This window comes from Apium graveolens, chromosome 2, assembly GCF_009905375.1.
Source record: "Apium graveolens cultivar Ventura chromosome 2, ASM990537v1, whole genome shotgun sequence".
Classification (NCBI taxonomy): Eukaryota; Viridiplantae; Streptophyta; class Magnoliopsida; order Apiales; family Apiaceae; genus Apium; species Apium graveolens.
Window position 1 is genome coordinate 128,788,086 of NC_133648.1, and position 17,717 is coordinate 128,805,802.

The window sequence follows — 17,717 nt, forward strand, 5'->3', positions numbered from 1 at the left end:
TGTTAACATGGTAATTGTACCAATATATGATGGCAAGTGACTCTTATAAGGTGCAAAGTGACTCTAATATTGTGAGAAGTCCCTTACATGTTTGATTAGAGCCAAAATGTGGTCCAAATTTGACTTGTAAGAAAGGGGTACCAAGAGGTGGTTAGAGGATGCCTAATTGCATGTACATGATGTTAACATGTTAATTTTATTAATATATGGTGGCAAGTGACTCTTATAAGGTGCAAAGTGACTCTAATTTGGTGAAAAGTGACTTACATGGTTGATTAGAGGCAAAATGTGGACCAAAATTAACTTGTATGAAAGTGGCAATAATAGCTGGTAAAAGGATGTAAAATTAGATGTATATGATGTTAACATATCAATTGTTGTTTATATGGTGGAAAGTGACTCTTGTAGGGTGCAAAGTGACTCTAATATGGTGAAAAGTGACTTACATGGTTGATTAGAACCAAAATGTGGAACAAAATTGACCTGTATGAAAGTGGAATTAAGATGTGGTAAAACGGTGTCAAATTGGATGTATATGATGTTAACATGTTAATTATACAAATAGGTTGTGGAAAGTGACTCATATAGGGTGCAAAGTGACTCTAATATGCTGAGCAGTAACTTACATGATTCATTAGAGCCAAAATGTGGCCCAAAATTGACTTGTAGGAAAGGGGTACCAAGATGTGGTTAAAGGATGTCTAATTGCATATACATGATGTTAACATGTTAATTGTATCAATATATGGTGGCAAGTGACTCTTATAGGGTGCAAAGTGACTCTAATATGGTCAAAAGTGACTTACATGGTTAATTAGAACCAAAATGTGGAACAACATTGACCTGTATGAAAGTGGAATTAAGAGGTGGTAAAAGGATGTCAAATCGGATGTATATGATGTTAACATGTTAGTTGTACAAATATTTGGTGGAAAGTGACTCATATAGGGTGCAAAATGACTCTAATATGGTGAAAAGTGACTTACATGGGTAATTAGAACCAAAATGTGGACCAAAATTTACTTGTATGAATGTGGCACTAAAAGGTGGTAAAAGGATTTCTAATTGCATGTACATGATGTTAACATGTTTATTGTACCAATATATGATGGCAAGTGACTCTTATAAGGTGCAAAGTGACTCTAATATTGTGAGAAGTCACTTACATGTTTGATTAGAGCCAAAATGTGGCCCAAAATTGACCTGTAAGAAAGGGGTACCAAGAGGTGGTTAAAGAATGTCTAATTACATGTACATGAGGTTAACATGTTAATTGTATCAATGTATGGTAGCAAGTGACTCTTATAGGGTGCAAAGTGACTCTTATATGGTGAAAAATGACTTACATGGTTGATTAGATCCAAAATATGGAACTAAATTAACTTGTATGAATGTGGCATTAATATGTGGTAAAAGGATGTCAAATTAGATGTATATGATGTTAACATATCAATTATTGTATATATGGTGGAAAGTGACTCTTATAGGGTGCAAAGTGACTCTAATATGGTGAAAAGTGACTTACATGGTTGATTAGAACCAAAATGTGGAACAAAATTGACCTGTATGAAAGTGGAACTAAGATGTGGTAAAACGGTGTCAAATTGGATGTATATGATGTTAACATGTTAATTATACAAATAGGTTGTGGAAAGTGACTCATATAGGGTGCAAAGTGACTCTAATATGGTGAGAAGTAACTTACATGATTGATTAGAGCCAAAATGTGGCCCAAAATTGACTTGTAGGAAAGGGGTACCAAGAGGTGGTTAAAGGTTGTCTAATTACATGTACATGATGTTAACATGTTAATTATATCAATATATGGTGGCAAGTGACTCTTATAGGGTACAAAGTGACTCTAATATGGTGAAAAGTGACTTGGTTGATTAGAGCCAAAATGAGGAACAAAATTAACTTGTATGAAAGTGCCATTAATAAGTGGTAAAAGTATGTCAAATTGGATGTATATGATTTTAACATGTTAATTGTTGTATATATGGTGGAAAGTGCCTTTTATTAGGTGCAAAATGAGTTTAATATGGTAAAAACTGACTTACATGGTTGTTTAGAACCAAAATGTGGAACAAAATTGACCTGTATGAAAGTGGAATTAAGAGGTGGTAAAAGGATGTCAAATCGGATGTATATGACGTTAACATGTTAATTGTATAAATATTTGGTGGAAAGTGACTCATATAGGGTGCAAAATGACACTAATATGGTGAGAAGTGACTTGCATGGTTAATTAGAACTAAAATGTGGACCAAAATTGACTTGTATGAATGTGGCACTAAGAGGTGGTAAAAGGATTTCTAAATGCATGTACATGATGTTAACATGTTATGTATACCAACATATGATGGCAAGTGAATCTTATAAGGTGCAAAGTGACTCTAATATTGTGAGAAGTCACTTACATGATTGATTAGAGCCAAAATGTGGCCCAAAATTGACTTGTAGGAAAGGGGTACCAAGAGGTGGTTAAAGGATGTCTAATTGTATGTACATGTTGTTAACATGTTAATTATATCAATATATGGTGGCAAGTGACTCTTATAAGGTGCAAAGTGACTCTAATATGGTGAAAAGTGACTTACATGGTTGATTAGAGCCAAAATGTGGAACAAAATTAACTTGTATGAAAGTGGCATTAATAGCTGGTAAAAGGATGTGAAATTAGATGTATATGATGCTAACCTATCAATTGTTGTATATATGGTGGAAAGTGACTCTTATAGGTTGCAAAGTGACTCTAATATTCTGAAAAGTGACTTCCATGGTTGATTAGAACCAAAATGTGGTACAAAATTGACCTATATGAAAGTGGAATTAAGAAGTGGTATAACGGTGTCAAATTGGATGTATATGATGTTAACATGTTAATTATACAAATAGGTTGTGGAAAGTGACTCATATAGGGTGCAAAGTGACTCTAATATGGTGAGAAGTAACTTACATGATTGATTAGAGCCAAAATGTGGCCCAAAATTGACTTGTAGGAAAGGGGTACCAAGAGGTGGTTAAAGGATGTCTAATTGCACGTACATGATGTTAACATGTTAATTGTATCAATATATGGTGGCACGCGACTCTTATAGGGTGCAAAATGACTCTAATATGGAGAAAAGAGACTTACATGGTTGATTAGAACCAAAATGTGGAACAAAATTGACCTGTATGAAAGTAGAAGGTTGTAAAAGGATGTCAAATCGGATGTATATGATTTTAACATGTTAATTGTACAAATATTTGGTGGAAAGTGACTCATATAGGGTGCAAAATGACTCTAATATGGTGAAAAGTGACTTACATGGTTAATTATAACTAAAATAAGGACCAAAATTGACTTGTATGAATGTGGCACTAAGAGGTGGTAAAATGATTTCTAATTGCATGTACATGATGTTAACATGTTAATTGTACCAATATATGATGGCAAGTGACTCTTATAAGGTGCAAAGTGACTCTAATATTGTGAGAAGTCACTTACATGTTTGATTAGAGCCAAAATGTGGCCCAAAATTGACTTGTAAGAAAGGGGTACCAAGAGGTGGTTAAAGGATGTCTAATTGTATGTACATGATGTTAACAGGTTAATTGTATCAATATATGGTGGCAAGTGACTCTTATAAGGTGCAAAGTGACTCTAATATGGTGAAAAGTGACTTACATGGTTGATTAGAGCCAAAATGTGGAACAAAATTAACTTGTATGAAAATGGCATTAATAGCTGGTAAAAGGATGTCAAATTAGATGTATATGATGTTAACATATCAATTGTGTATATATGGTGGAAAGTGACTCTTATAGGGTGAAAAGTGACTCTAATATGGTGAAAAGTGACTTACATGGTTGATTAGAACCAAAATGTGGAACAAAATTGACCTGTATGAAAGTGGAATTAAGATGTGGTAAAACGGTGTCAAAATGGATGTATATGATGTTAACATGTTAATTATACAAATAGGTTGTGGAAAGTGACTCATATAGGGTGCAAAGTTACTCTTATATGGTGAGAAGTAACTTACATGATTGATTAGAGCCAAAATGTGGCCCAAAATTGACTTGTAGGAAAGGGGTACCAAGAGGTGGTTAAAGGTTGTCTAATTACATGTACATGATGTTAACATGTTAATTATATCAATATATGGTGGCAAGTGACTCTTATAGGGTACAAAGTGACTCTAATATGGTGAAAAGTGACTTACATGGTTGATTAGAGCCAAAATGTGGAACAAATTTAACTTGTATGAAAGTGCCATTAATAAGTGGTAAAAGTATGTCAAATTGGATGTATATGATTTTAACATGTTAATTGTTGTATATATGGTGGAAAGTGACTCTTATATGGTGCAAAATGACTCTAATATGGTGAAAAGTGACTTACATGGTTGTTTGGAACCAAAATGTGGAACAAAATTGACCTGTATGAAAGTGGAATTAAGAGGTGGTAAAAGGATGTCAAATCAGATGTATATGATCTTAACATGTTAACTGTACAAATATTTGGTGGAAAGTGACTCATATAGGGTGCAAAATGACTCTAATATGGTGAGAAGTGACTTACATGGTTAATTAGAACTAAAATGTGAACCAAAATTGATTTGTATGAATGTGGCACTAATGAGGTGGTAAAAGGATTTCTAATTGCATGTAAATGATGTTAACATGTTAATTGTACCAATATATGATGGCAAGTGACTCTTATAAGGTGCAAAGTGACTAATATTATGAGAAGTCACTTACATGTTTGATTAGAGCCAAAATGTGGCCCAAAATTGACTTGTAAGAAAGGGGTACCAAGAGGTGGTTAAAGGATGTCTAATTGCATGTACATAATGTTAACATGTTAATTGTATCAATATATGGTGGCAAGTGACTCTTATAAGGTGCAAAGTGACTCTAATATGGTGAAAAGTGACTTACATGGTTGATTAGAGCCAAAATGTGGAACAAAATTAACTTGTATGAAAGTGGCATTAATAGCTGGTAAAAGGATGTCAAATTAGATGTATATGATGTTAACATATCAATTGTTGTATATATGGTGGAAACTGACTCTTATAGGGTGCAAAGTGACTCTAATATGGTGAAAAGTGACTTACATGGTTGATTAGAACCAAAATGTGGAACAAAATTGACCTGTATGAAAGTGGAATTCAGATGTGGTAAAACAGTGTCAAATTGGATGTATATGATGTTAACATATTAATTATACAAATAGATAGTGGAAGTGGAATTCATGTAACACCCCAAATTCGGGGTCAAGATTTGGTGTTACTAAACCATTATTACATAAAGTAAAGAAATAAATAAATAACCCCTTGAGTCCGGATCTTTTACAGGTTATTGTATGAAACAAGAATCTAACCTTCTACAACTCACTTCAACTATAATACACGTATATATACCTTTGAACTAATGCTCTTGTCACATTCTTCTAACACCTTCAACCTCTCGCAACGGAAACTTCTCTAACTTCTGCTGTCTATCAAAGCTATTCACTTTAGTCCTTATCTGTTTCTGGCAGAAATAAGAATTGACAAAGCAAGAGTGAGCCAAAAATGCCCAGCAAGTATATAATTTGAGTTTCAAATATTAATTTTAAAGAAAACTTCCAGACAAAATCTCTGAAATATTTTGAAGGGTGAAACACGAAATCATTTGAAGGATATATCTCGTTATCTTAAAATCAATTTGATTTGCATTGCTATGAATCACTTAGGACATAATGACATTTTTGTAAGAACTTTAGAGATCGCGTGTTTTCCAAATAGCTTCTGGTATCATCTCATAATTGAGCAATGGATGCAATAACTATTCATAAAATGACGTTCAAGAAATTCCTAACTATTCAGTATCCATCATTATCGACTAAGTTTCCATAGACTTAGCCTGCTAAACCAGCCTGATAAGGACGGGTTGAATAATTAAGAAGATCTCAATTCATTCAAGATTCTAATTATCACTGAGCAACTAATGCTGCAGCAACAATCTGAATCTCGAATATATTTAGAAACATTGTAATTTCCCGAAACTGAGGGCTAAGAAAGAATAACTTTAACCCATAATCACATTTTATTTCAAGAGGGAATGCCATTAATGGCGAACAACAATAAATTGGACTGAACACTAGAAACCAACATATGCACTATAACCTGCTGATCAGTCAGGAGATAGTGCGGATCTATACCCAACTGCATAGACCCAACCAACATATGGGGCACCCAGGCAACTATGGCCTAAAGGGTCCGGTCCATCTCCTGGCCCATAGGATCCAGCTCATTACTGGTCCTTATATATATATATAGTAACTATCCAGTCCGTGGAGTATTTTGATATCAAATTATTTTGATTTCAACACATCCCAAATTAGGGTTCACAATTAACCCGAACGAATGGGTATTTGCTCAAGAGAGCAATCGAATTATAGGAACAATAATTAAAAGAACTGGCATAATAAGAGTAATTGCAGCGAAATATAAAACAGTTAACTATTCTGAACTTAGAATAGGAGCGAATAAATGTTTGCAGTATTTAAGGAGAAAGGTTAGGAATACTTGCATACTATGATTCGAAATAAATATCACTTTAACAATAAGTGAAGTCAGGGGTACTTGCCTCAATAAGCTTTAACCGTTATTGACTTTAGTTCGACTTTGATCGTTCGGCTTTATTGACAAACTACTATTCGATTCTGGATACGATCCCGACACTCAGGTTCTTCGATTGGAACTTCATTAATCCCAACGTCTAATCACTAGATCATTCCTAGTCCAACGTCACATCTTGGGTCTTCCGTCTAAAACCTACAGGGTTGAAATATCCTAATTCAGATAATCGCTTAAGCTTACATCAAATTGTCATCCTATTTTACCCATACGATTTCATAACTGAATTCATATTTATATGTATTATCGAAATACACATAGCAGTTATGGTTCACATCTTCGAAATTCGGTTCGGTATTCATTTTCAGAAAATACGTATACTCGTCGTTTTCAAAAACAGGGTAATCGATTATTTATAAATTATCTTGTCTCAATCGCAGTCCAGTTCATATAATATAATTGTATATGATTATTTGACGTTTCCGATAATTATAGGTTACGTTCCCGATATTTCGGAATTAATTTCCCGAAAATCGGGCAGCGCCTCCTTGTTTATCGGTCTACCTATCGAGATTAAATCGACGTCAATCACAACATAACAACAACCAATCATCCAATTCACAATCCATACGCCAATCCCAATCACCAATACAATTCAGTTATTAATTATTTTTGTTCATATTTTTATTCGTAGGACTCAGAACTGCGTCATCATAGTCCACCGTCGGCTCGCCGAGGCTCATTGCCGACGGCGGTAAAATTTACGGGTTCCCATTATATCGGGCATCCTACGTAAATTTCACCGATAATTTTATAATTATTCCCGCATTAATATTTTTATTTCACTGAATGGCCATCAAACAATTTCTGCAGAAATTAAATAAAATAAATTAATAAATGAAAATTTTATTCGAGGACACAGAATCAGGCAACCAAAACCAGCAGCACACGCGCCACCACCAACTCACACGCGTCACACTCACACACCCAAACACCCAGCACACACACCCAGTCGATACACACATACAATCGATATACACACACAATCGATATACAGACACACACAATAGGTCACGTACACAGGCCACCTCGCCGATGGGAAATACGGCGGCGGCCGGGAAAGAAAATTAGGGCGGCATCGGGAATAAAACAGGGGCAAAACAGGGCAATACTAGAAGAACCGCCGAAAACAACCGGCTAAACTCACCAGAAATTACGAGATGGAGCAAAAGCGAGACAAGGGAGAAGAAAAAGAAATAGAGACATGCAGGGGAGGAGGAAACGAGAGAGAGAGACTACATAGAGAGACACGAGAGAGAGAAGGGTGAGATCAAGAAGAGAGAGATGAGAGGCGGTCCAGAACAAGAGACGAGGGAGAAATAAATATTTGGGGGAGATAAATGTTTATCTAATTTAATTGTTTCCCGATAACCTGAATGTGCACCGAAATTTTAACATTTTAACGAATAATTCACAGATAATTGTAATCTGAAAATTTACAAAAGTAATTTCAAGAATCTGGGAATTATTCAAAATTAATAATATCAAATTTTCAAAAATTTTATATTGTTTTGTGGAACGCGCAACCGACCCGTATTTTACAATTAAATGGAGTCATAAAATCATTTTAAAATTAAATAATGAATAAAATATTGATTTCTAAATTTTATAAATCCCTAAAAATAATAAATGAAATTATAGAACAATAAAAATAATTTTAGAAGCAAATTTAGCATTTTTAGGAATAAATATTCAATAAATTCACTTTAAAATGAATTAAATACATATAGCTCGATAATTAATTATCAAATTAATCCTTGCATCCAACAAATCACAGAAAATTGATAATACAACAACACATAGCTGACAGAATCATTACATATTTTATTTATGTAATAATTCGATAATTACATAATATTTCCCGAGCGTTACAAATGTTGAACCCAAGATTTATTGCACCAGTTGAAGAATTGAAGAACTAAGAAAGTTGACTTATAAATTATCACCATCGTCGAACGGTCACCAAGTTTATAACGAGTACCACGAATCGAGATTAGGAAATTTAACCGTCAAAACTAAACATATGATTGAAAATGAGCTAATAAACTCGTAGCCAGACTTAGCGTATGTCGAGTAACGTGTAGAGGTCATAAGACTACAAGGACGAGTACCCGAAAATATATTGGATGGATGAGTAGAAATTTTATGAAGAGATCAAATACTACAAGGTCAACGTGAGAACTCGAGGTTGTCATGCGAGAAGCATATCCCTACCTATTTCTGAACTGATTCCGGGACAGAATCCTTTTAAGGGGGGAGACTGTAAGAACCCAAATTTTTGACATCGGTAAAAGACCTTTTTGAATAGTAGTATAACAACTCGAATTTTTGAGACCTTGCAAAATGCCTAATGAATAGTAACCCTAACGGATGGGGAAAAAAACTTTTTAGCCCACACTATGTTGTGCATGAGAAAATGAGTTTCAGAGTTGATAACATGATTTTACGTACCAAATGAGTGTATATAAACGCTATTAGTTTTCGAAGAAAACGAACTTTGAAAAATGACCATATTTACGAATCATCGAGGATTACAAGGATCATAATATAATTACGAATTTAAAACCCTACGGATTTATATCCAAGTAGGATAATTCAAAACATAAGGAATAAATACGAAAGGAATTACGTCACGAATCATTTACAAGAAAGTATTACGAAAATGTTTAAGCGACCGAGCGAACGCATAAACGATTAAATAAACGTAACGCACTAACTAACCATGGTAGGAAAGTAACCATGGTTACTCTATCAAATAGTGAGCTAAGGTGTAGGATGATCAACCAAGGCTACCAAATAGTGAGCTAGAGAGCTAAACAAGTGGCTTAGCTTGTAATCTACCAAAGGCTAGCTAGTTTTGTCTAAGATTTGCCAACAAAAATCAAATCCTAGGATATATACTAGAGAATAAAAATCAATACAAGATACCACTTGCATTATTTCCAAGAAGCAACCAAGAAGCAACCAAGAAGCAAGCATAAAAACTCTCCTTCTCTCCCCAAAACCTCCCATTCGGCCCTTCTTCTTAAAACGAAGAAATCAAAATCAAAATTTCAAGCTGTAGCCATAGATAAATCCTCCCATTAATTCTCAAGCTTCCTATCAACCAAACTAAGGTAAGATAAATCTTTGAGCTCTTTTTATCAAGGTTTGAGAATTCTGATAGCTTATTTCCAAACTGTTGGAACGGCTGTTGCATCGCATTCTGATTGTTGCTCCAGCTGAAGTTAGGATGATCCCAGTTGTCAGAATGATAAGTGTGACGCCCTCCAAACCCGGGGTCTATATTTGGGGGTCACTCGCCAATAAACCAAAAATAAAGTAATCACAACGGAATAATATAATAAATATGACCCATTTTACCTGCACTGGATCAATCACAGGTTATAGTATGAAACAGGCACTAATACAAACCAAGTGTTATTACAAACCATAAGTCTAATTAGTTTTACAAATTATTCAAATTTTATTACAAACCTCTAGACTTATTCAAGCGTCCCAAAACAGTTTATCTGGAAAACACACCGAACTACCTACAAGCACTTGATTTCTGATCAAACCTGGATCTCAAGCCTGCTCTGGCTTAGCTGAAAGATTAGATTGATAAACAAGTATGAGCGAAAGAAATGCTTAGCAAGCAGTATAAAATGTGCTTGAAATGATAAACCACATTCTGATAATAACTGAACAACATGATAAAATCAGTAATATTTGATCAATAATAAAGCTTCACAAGCTATCAACAATAAACAATAATTTTTAGATTGGAATCTAACTCCGACGGACGTACTATCACATGCTGATCAGCCCGTGTGATAGCACAAGGTCATGATTCATAGAAACATGTCCCCAAAATATGAGTACTCAAATAAAAAGGCAATATACCTGCCTGTGGCAAAAATGGTGTCATACTATTTCATATAACACATAGAAATAGCCCTCCGTTGGACCGTCCGTCCCGGTCACTTACGCATTCATCCAATCCATAAACCATTTTGATCAAAGGAGCCGAATCAAAGGATATCCTTAACCATATAACCCTCCATTTCTCATGGTCCAGAGTTATCTCAACAATCGATGGCGAAATAACTAGAACAATTAGTTATTTGCTAATCTCAATTCAATGTTCCACTGTATAGAGTAATTTATAGCGAAATATAAAACGTTTAACTATTCTGAACTTAGAATAGTATGGAAATTGAAAGAATATAATTCAGAGTCAATATCAATTGAATGATATATGAAGATATAATATTTGCATAATATAATTCAAACTAAACGTCACTTGAACAATAAGTGAAGTTAGGGGTATGAAACAGGCACTAATACAAACCAAGTGTTATTACAAACCATAAGTCTAATTAGTTTTACAAATTATTCAAATTTTATTACAAACCTCTAGACTTATTCAAGCGTCCCAAAACAGTCTATCTGGAAAACACACCGAACTACCTACAAGCACTTGACTTCTGATCAAACCTGGATCTCAAGCCTGCTCTGGCTTAGCTGAAAGATTAGATTGATAAACAAGTATGAGCGGAAAAAATGCTCAGCAAGCAGTATAAAATATGTTTGAAATGATAAACCACATTCTGATAATAACTGAACAACAGGATAAAATCAGTAATATTTGATCAATAATAAAAGCTTCATAAGCTATCAATAATAAACAATAATTTTTAGATTGGAATCTAACTCCGACGGACGTACTATCACATCCTGATCAGCCCGTGTGATAACACAAGGTCATGATTCATGGAAACATGTCCCCAAAATACGAGTACTCAAATAAAAAGGCAATATACCTGCCTGTGGCAAAAATGGTGTCATACTATTTCATATAACACATAGAAATAGCCCTTTGTTGGACCGTCCGTCCCGGTCACTTACGCATTCATCCAATCCATAAACCATTTTGATCAAAGGAGCCGAATCAAAGGACATCCTTAACCATATAACCCTCCATTTCTCATGGTCCAGAGTTATCTCAACAATCGATGGCGAAATAACTAGAACAATTAGTTATTTGCTAATCTCAATTCAATGTTCCACTGTATAGAGTAATTTATAGCGAAATATAAAACGTTTAACTATTCTAAACTTAGAATAGTATGGAAATTGAGAGAATATAATTCAGAGTCAATATCAATTGAATGATATATGAAGATATAATATTTGCATAATATGATTCAAACTAAACGTCACTTGAACAATAAGTGAAGTTAGGGGTACTTGCCCGGTATGCTCGATAACCTCTTACTATAACTCTGCTTATAGCTGCTGGCTACTATCTCCGTCTAACACTTGACCGCACTCCTTGCTACTTGATTCTATAAACAAAAGGACTATCTTAATTGACAGAACCAAACTCAATCGACGTAACTATACGTCTTAACATCTACCCGATCGTTTATAATTATTCATGGCATTTTAAAACTGTAAACATATAGCATACATATCACGTAACACATAATCATGGAATTCGTATAACACGTAATCACATATTTCATGTAACACATAAGTCAGATCATTAAAAGATACGTCCTAGGGCGTTCAGAATGAAAATCAGATCAATATTAGCATTTACCGATCAAATACCGACTGAAACTGATGCATAAATCAAATGACATTGCAATACAAAAGAAATTAGGTCTCAAAAGTATTTTTATTGGAAGCGCAATATTTTTCTGAGTCTGTACGCGTTCGTTTCGTATTAAACGGACGAACGATTTAATTATTATGAATAAAATAAGAAATAAATAGATTTAAATCAATTAATAATAATAATAATTAATTTTTAAATACCAAAATATAATTTTTAAAAGCCTAAAAATAATTTTTAGAAATTATTTGAATTAATTATAAATAATTTACATTTATTTAACTATTTATAAATGAAATTAATTGATTAAATGATTTTTAATCAATTAATTAAATTTATAAATAATTAAATAAAATGAATTATAAATAATTAAATCAAATTAGATTTTTGAAAATAATAAAAAAATATAATTTTAGGAATTGAAAATAATTAAGAAAATGATTTTTAGAATAAACTAAATTGATTTTTGAAAATAGGAAAAAGATTTTTACTTAAAAGTAAAAAGAATTTTGGTAAAAACATTTTTTTAGATTAGAAAAAAAAGCTGGGAAGGATCAAACAGAGTCAGCCCCAAGAACATCGCCGGATTTCGTTTGAATGTCGCCGGAAATCTCGCCGTTTTTTGGAAATTCCAGAATCCGGCCGAGCTCTGGGCGGCGTTCGAACTTCCGTCCACATTCCGGCTGCCCGATTTCTGTCCAAAAAGGCTCATTTTTTTTGCAATAAACTGTTCTCCATCAACCCAGCAACTCAGGGATGGCAATAACATCGATCGATCCTTCCAGAATCGTCGATTCTAGTTAAAAGACTCCATGAAAACCGGCAGCTTCATCCAATATCCGGCAACCTTCGATTTGGCTAAAAATGAGCCCGCTTTTCTTCTGTTTTTGCCTCAACAGATTACCCTGTTCCCATAAACTCTTTACAATCATCTATTGTTAAAAACTAACATACTATTTCGATTCCGGTCAAAAATCTTTGCCAAAACCGGTGAGTTTCCAGTGAAACTCGACTACCCCGAAATCATAACCAAAACTCACGTTCTATAGATCAAAATCATCATGAAACTCATACCAATTCATTACAACCCTCTAAATTAACCACCAATCAGTCAAAAGTTCTGAAAATCGAAATAAAAATTCAAGAACAACCAAGAACTCGGGTTTATCAATCCCGGACTAAAACAATTCAACCAAGTACATAAATCGACTCTACAGATCATCCTAAAGCTATTTGTAACATCAAAATCAATCAAAATTTATCACAACTCAAAAACGATTTCAAGAACAAAAGCTTAAAAATCGATTTTAATCTTCAGCTCACCCTAGTTTGTGATTTTGGTACCAAAAGATCCGTCTCCTCGAGAGGATTGTATTGATTACAAGAGTGTTAACAGAGGTTTAGTGAATCTCTCAAAATCACAGGATTTGTGTCAAGAATGAAATTACACCCCAAAGTTGTTCTTAGTTTTATGAATTTTCTATAAAAAATGAATAAAACTACTAATTAGTTGGTATTTATATTTTTACAGAAATTATACCCCAAAATAAATTAAGGGTGTTTTTATCCCCTAATTATAATAATTAGGGCCCCAAATAATAATTACGGGGAATAATTTTAAAAATGATAAAATAAAAAATTAATGTCAAAATTTCCCGAAAATTGCAAATAATTCGAAGATACAAAAATAATGGGTATTTGAAATACGAATAATTTTATAAAAATGAAAACACGGATTTTGTGGGGTTTGACGTCCCGGCGGGGTCCCGGTCCGTTATTTTTTTAAAAAACAGGAACGATCCCTAAATTACCAGAAAACACATAAAATACATTCAAACGTGCATAAAAACAAATAAAACAGGTATCTTAATAAAGACGCTAATAAATACGCGTCCCGATTGCAGATAAAATCATATCATTGCAGTTTAAACATATATTAATCAATTGAAAAAAAAATTGGCCCGCACGAAACACATATAACAGCTACAACATCTAATATCATGGCAATAATTACTTTAATTTATAAAACACATAATATTTATTTATTTAACATATAATATTCACATAATTTTTCCGGATATTACATCCTTCCCCCCTTAACAGGATTCTGTCCTCAGAATCAGCCTAGGAAAACAAATGAGGATACTTGGATCGCATTTCGCTTTCTAATTCACAAGTCGACTCTTCAACCTTGGGATTCCTCCACAAGACTCGCACTAAAGATACAGACTTATTCCTAAGCACTCTTTCTTTCTTATCTAAAATCTGCACTGGTTGCTCTATAAAAGATAAATCTGGCTGAATCTCGATTGGCTCGTATTCTATCACATGGTTCGAATCAGGCAAATAACGCTTCAACATTGACACGTGGAACACATTGTGAATATGTTGCATGTGAGGTGGTAACGCTAACTCGTACGTAACTTTTCCCACACGCCTCAAAATCTCAAAAGGGCCAACATAACGCGGACTCATCTTTCCTTTCTTTCCAAATCTTGATAAACCTTTCCAAGGAGAAACTTTTAATAGCACTGCTTCACCAACTTCAAATTCCATATCCTTTCTGGCAGGATCAGCATATTTGCGTTGACGATCTTGAGCAGCTGTTAATCTTTTCTGAATGAGTTCTATTTTCTCTTTCATCTGCTGGATCAATTCTGGACCCAAAATCTTTCTCTCACCAACTTCTTCCCAACATATTGGAGATCTGCATCTTCTCCCGTACAAGGCTTCGTAAGGCGGCATCCCAATACCGGCATGATAGCTGTTGTTGGAGGAGAATTCAACTAATGGTAAATGTTCATCTCAACTTCCTTCAAAATCTAGTGCACATACCCTTAGCATATCCTCAATAGTCTGAATCGTCCTTTCACTTTGACCGTCTGTCTGGAGATGATACGCGGTACTCATGTTCAGCTTCGTTCCGAGACAATCTTGAAAACTTCTCCAAAATCTTGAATTAAATCAAGGATCTCTGTCTGAAACTATGGATACTAGAACTCCATGTCGTGTCACAATATCTTTAAGATATAACCGTACCAATTTATCCATTGAGAATCTTTCGTTGATAGGAAGAAAATGCGCCGACTTTGTTAATCTGTCGATAATAACCCAAATAGCATCATGATTTGCCCTGGTCCTCGGTAATCCAACTACGAAATCCATCGCGATATGCTCCCACTTCCATTCTGGAATGTCCAATGGTTGTATCAGTCCACTAGGCCTTTGATGTTCCGCTTTGACTCACTGGCAAGTGTAACACTTATTTACCCATTCTGCAATTTCTTTCTTCATGCTCGGCCACCAAAAGTTTTCTCTTAAGTCTCGGTACATCTTCGTACTCCCGGGATGAATTGAATATCTGGAGTTGTGAGCGTCTCGAAGAATTTCATCTTTCAGCTCAGCTACGTTGGGTATCCATATTCTGGAAGAAAATCTTAAAATTCCTTTATCATCCTTTTGACTCCCTATCTCTTCTCCTGTCAAAATGTCTCGTTCATGGCTCATAACTTCTTCCTGACATCTTCTTATCTTCGCTAATAGTTCTAGTTGAAAAGACATAGCACACAATACCTCTGTAGACATACTTGGGGTACTGACCTCTATTTCAAGCTTCTCAAATTCCTTGATCAATTCCTCAGCTGAAGTTATCATGTTTAACCTTTCTTTTCGGCTCAGAGCGTCGGCCACCACATTTGCTTTGCCTGGATGATAGTTGATGGTACAGTCGTAGTCCTTGATTAGTTCTAGCCATCTTCTCTGCCTCATGTTCAACTCCTTCTGGGTGAAGATATATTTCAAACTCTTGTGGTCCGTGTAGATCTCGCACTTTTCCCCATAAAGATAATGCCTCCAAATCTTCAATGCAAACACTATAGCTGCCAATTCCAGATCATGAGTTGGATACTTTTCTTCATGTGGTTTCAACTGTCTTGAAGCGTAGGCTATCACCTTGTCATGCTGCATCAAAACACATCCCAATCCTTTGTACGACGCGTCACTGTAAATCACAAAATTTCCTTGTTCATCTGGCAAGACTAGTACTGGAGAAGATACTAATCTATTCTTTAATTCCTGGAAACTCTCCTCGCACTTCTCCTTCCATTCAAACTTCTGGTTCTTCCTGATGAGCTTTGTCAATGGCGTAGCTATCTTTGCAAAATCTTGCACAAATCTTCTGTAGCAACCTGTCAATCCCATGAAACTTCTTACTTCCGTTGGTGTTTTTGGCCTCTCCCAGTTGATTATGGCTTCAATCTTTGCTGGATCCACTTCTACTCCTTTATTGCTAATCACGTGCCCCAGAAATCGTACTTCTTTTAACCAAAATTCACACTTGGAAAATTTTGCGTATAATTTCTCCTGTCGCAGTATCTCCAGAACTATCCTCAAATGCTCTGCATGCTCCTCTTCTGTTTTAGAATAGATCAAGATGTCGTCTATGAAAACGATCACGAATTTATCCAAATATTTCTTGAATACTTGATTCATCAGATCCATGAAAGCTACTGGTGCGTTGGTTAATCCAAATGCCATCACTAGAAACTCATAATGCCCATATCTGGTTCTAAACGCGGTCTTCGGAATGTCTTCAGGCTTGATCTTCAGTTGATGATATCCGGATCTTAAATCAATTTTAGAAAACCATACAGCGCCTCTCAATTGGTCAAACAAATCATCGATCCTTGGTAATGGGTACTTGTTCTTAATAGTCAGCTTATTTAGTTCTCGATAGTCGATACACAATCGCATACTCCCATCCTTCTTCTTGACAAACAGTACTGGTGCGCCCCACGGGGATACACTGGGTCTTATAACTCCTTTCTCTAAAAGATCTTGCAGTTGAGTTGCCAATTCTTTCATCTCCACTGGTGTCATCCGATACGGAGCTTTAGAAACTGGTTCTGTTCCGGGTGCTAGATTAACTGCAAACTCAATTTCTCTATCGGGAGGTAATCTTGGCAGATCGTCTGGAAAGACATCTGAAAATTCGTTGACAACTGGGATCGCTTCTAGTGCTGGAACTTCTTTGCTGGTGTCTACCACATGGGCCAAATATGCTTCGCAATTCTGACGCAATAACTTTTTCACTTGAGCTATCGTTAAGAACTTCTTCTCTTTCCTATTTCCTCAAAATATCACCTTCTTCTTACTATCCAAGGTATGAAGTCTCACTTTCCTATTCTTACAATCAATCTGAGCGTTATTTTCTGACAACCAATCCATTCCTAAATAACATCAAATTCTCCCAACTTAAAAGGTATCAAGTTGGCATAGAAATGATGTCCTCCTATCTTAACATCACACCTCGGGCATACTCGGTCGACGGAAACTTGATTCTTATTAGCTAATTCTATCATTAACGCTTGTTCTAACAACTTAACTTCACAATGTAGTTTATCGACAAAATCTTGAGAAATAAATGACCTGGTAGCTCCAGA